This window comes from Odontomachus brunneus, unplaced genomic scaffold (genome assembly GCF_010583005.1).
Source record: "Odontomachus brunneus isolate Ranch 3 - 2012 unplaced genomic scaffold, Obru_v1 Obru_scaffold_271, whole genome shotgun sequence".
Lineage (NCBI taxonomy): Eukaryota > Metazoa > Arthropoda > Insecta > Hymenoptera > Formicidae > Odontomachus > Odontomachus brunneus.
Genome location: NW_022639721.1, coordinates 24,355 through 28,211, shown reverse-complemented (window position 1 = coordinate 28,211; position 3,857 = coordinate 24,355).

Sequence of the window (3,857 nt, the reverse complement as noted above, 5' to 3'; positions counted from 1 at the left end):
TATATATATATATATATATATATATATATATATATATATATATATAATATTTAAAAAAAATAGTTCAAAATAAATATTTATAAATATTTATCTAATAACTTACTAATATTGTATGCTGTCTGGGTTAATACTTTTAATCTTAACAGTACTTTGCGTAAGTATTTCATCACTTAGCAAAGTATTATATATTAGTATTTAAATATTGACAATGTTCTGCGTAAGTATTTTATCACTGGACGAAGTATTACATATCAATATTTAAGTATTGAAATCAATCATAAGGTAGGATTTGTAACATTAAATATTGAAATACTTGAGTATTAAAAGCTGTATTTGAATCACAGAATATTATTAAATACTGTACTTTTAATACTGAAAATAAGTAATTAATCAATGATTCTTAGTATGATATTTCTATAAGGGATAATGCCTGAAGTAATAGTCTCATACTCCAAAGTACCTCAGATCCAAGTTCGAGTCTCACCAATGCAAGTGAGAATTTTTATTGAAAATTATTATTTAATATGATGTGACATTTGGAATTAAGCAATTTAAATTTCAAATAAAATCAGTAAACGCTTGTGATATTTACAAATAGTTTCTGTTAGAAAAATACATATCAATATATAAAATCAATATCAAATTATAAAATGTACATACATTTGTTATTCTTAAGTAGTTCAAAATGAATACTTTCAGAAGTTGTCAGGAATTCCAATTATTGTGCATGTAACTTCCTTAGTTGTTCTTTAAAAATATACTCTTACAAAATCTTAAAAAATTACTGTTTAAGAAAGAAAAATACTTCGAGAATACTTTAGAATATTCATTATGCTATCTGAGATGTCTCCACAAAATCCTATAATTTTTATGAGAGGCAGTCAAATGAAAACGACATGAATGCCAAACACGTTCATAGAACACTTATTTCTTCAAAAGTAATTACTACAACTGTTAAAATATTTATCCTACTGGGAGACAAGACGGACAATCGCGTTCTTATAGAAGCTTTGATGAAATCTAACACGCATTTATTTCCATGTTAAATTCTATGAAGTTTACCCTGCCAACAAATTACCAAGTATGTAGACGAGGTCAACGGCCATCGTCGCCAACATACAATTATGAATGGCTAGAACAGCGCCAGGTCCTATTTTACATCGTTAGATGGAAAAGGAACGTACTTTGACAGATACGAGCTGTCCCTTTTGGACCTGAGATTCTCGTAGGTTGCTGACGGATCCACCATCGTATCCAGTTGCACATGTCCATTTCAAATCCTAGATCGCGTATGTTTTTCTTCAGGTCCCCGAAGATATGAAAATTGCATGGAAACAAATTTGAGCTATAGTAGGGATGTTGAAGTGTTTCTTAGCCAACACCCCCTTCTCTTTATAGCCAATATCTATCTCCATGCAATTTTCACATCTTCCAGAATCTAAAAAAAGATATACGCGGTTTACAGTTTGAAACGGCGTGTGCGACAGGGTACGATAGTAGATCCGTCAGCAACCTAAAGATTTTTACAAGAATGCGATTCCTTTGTTTTGTCTTCCAGTGAGATAAATGTTTTAATAGTTGTGGTAATTACTTTTGAGGTAATAAATATTTCATGAACGTTTTATCGTCTGATCCGTTTTCATTCGACTGCCCCTCATATATTCAAAACTTTATTTCTAAAACGTATATTTTTTAAAATACTGAAGTGGAAATTTTTCATATAGACACTCTGTATAATCTCAAAGAAATTTTTTTACACTTTCCACCGAATTCGCGAAGTGTTGCATGTACGACAATTTCCGAAAAATGGATATTTTCAATGCGCATTTGCATATGCAACGCGTATAAACTGAAATATTAGATGGAGATCAGAGCATATTCTGCGACGATGAGAAAAGAAATGTTTATGTAATTTGCTGTTTATTCGACGAAATCGATGAGAAAAAGAGGACAGAAAAAAGTAATTTCTCCTTTGCACTTTCCGATTAATCAGACAAAGGGAAGAATTGGCTTAGCGAACAGTTTTCGATTAAAGAAGAAGAATACAAAGACAAAAGATAAAACGAGTACTTCGAATATTCCGTCTTTGCAGCAACAAACACTAACACAATAACGACATCTATACCAGAAATAAATAAAATTTTTTAAATGAATTTACTCGAAATCTAACATGCATTTCATCATTTCCATGTTAAGTTCTACGGAGTCTACCCGACAAACTGTTAAAGGTGTAGACGAGGTCAACAACTATAATCACCAACAATCATAAATGGCTAAAACAGTGCTGGGTCTTATTTTACATCACTTGAGATGGAACAGATCGCTTCCGAACGGCATCTCTGAGCGTTATTTAGGAAGAAGAGAGTGTCGTAGGGGTAGAGCGTCAGGTAGCTTAGTGGTTTAGAGCAGTCGCCCGGCAAGCGAAAGACCAGGGTTCGAGTCCCGGCCTAGCAAAACCGTGCTCTTGATATTTTTCTCTCTCTGGAACGAAAAGATACGCAGATCTTGAACGCACAACGTCCCGCCGCCATCTAGTATGCCCTCCTCCTTCTATGACACTTTGACAGCTACGGGCTGTCCCCTCTGGATTCGAGATTCTTTCTCCGTCTTAGAAGAAATTCCGTCACTCATCATTAGAACAATGTTTAATTTCAGAATGTCATATCTTAACGTCTGTCATGTCATAAACTTGCGGTCACTGTTATTGTGTGCTTCTTCAATATATGCCTTGAGATAACAGCTTTGAGCAATTTAACTTACTATTTAGTATCTCAAATTGTGGATGAAACGACCGATTAATTACACAATTAAATATAGTAATTATATTAGACTCTTTCGTCGTTGTAAACGCAAGTCGCCATGTTAACAACTACGATATCTAATCAAACAAATATTTCATTAGAACAAATGCATAATAAATTGTATATTATGGGGTTGTCGGAAAAGTCATGACGCATTTTTGCAACAGACAGCGCTAGTTTATTTTTGGAAGTACTAGAATCATTCGTATCTATGTTATTACTATGTCATTTGACAGCTGATAGTTCTAGCTTCATTCTAAACAAAAATTGAGCGATTTGGTTGAGTCTTGAAGATTTTATAACAAGTTGAAAATGGAAGGCCAAACTGTGCATTTTCGCCATATATTACTGTTTTACTTCCGTAAAGGGAAGAACGCGTGTTAAGCTTGTGAAAAGTTGCGTAAAGTTTACGGTGACAATGCTGTACAAGAACGTCAGTGCCAACGATGATTTACGAGATTCCGTGCTGGTGATTTTGATCTCAAAGACGCTTCTCGGTCAGGGAGATCTATCGAGGTTGATGACAACAAAATAAAGGCATTGATTGAGCCAAACCTACATTACACGACACAAGAGATTGCAGAAACATTGAACATCCATCATTTAAGTGTTCAAGACCACCTGAAGAAGCTGGGATACATAAGCAAACTCGATATTTTGGTTCCTCATGAACTCAAAGAAGTTCATTTGACAGCGCGTATGAACATCTGTGATATGCTCATTAAACATGAGGAAAACGATTCTTTTTTGAAGCGACTGATAACTGGTGATGAGAAGTGGATTGTTTACAACAATGTGGTGCGCAAACGGTCTTGGTCCCGACGTGATGATTTGCCTCAAACGACATCGAAAGCAAACAATCATTAGAGGAAGGTTATGCTCTCACAATCAATGTGGTGGGATTTTAAAGGTGTTTTTTGAGCTCCTATAAAGGAACCAAACAATCAATTCGAATATGTACTGTCGGCAATTGGACAGTTTGAACGAACCTATCATTCAAAAACGTCCAAAGCTCGTTAATCGTAAAGGAGTTGTGTTCCATCATGACAATGCGAG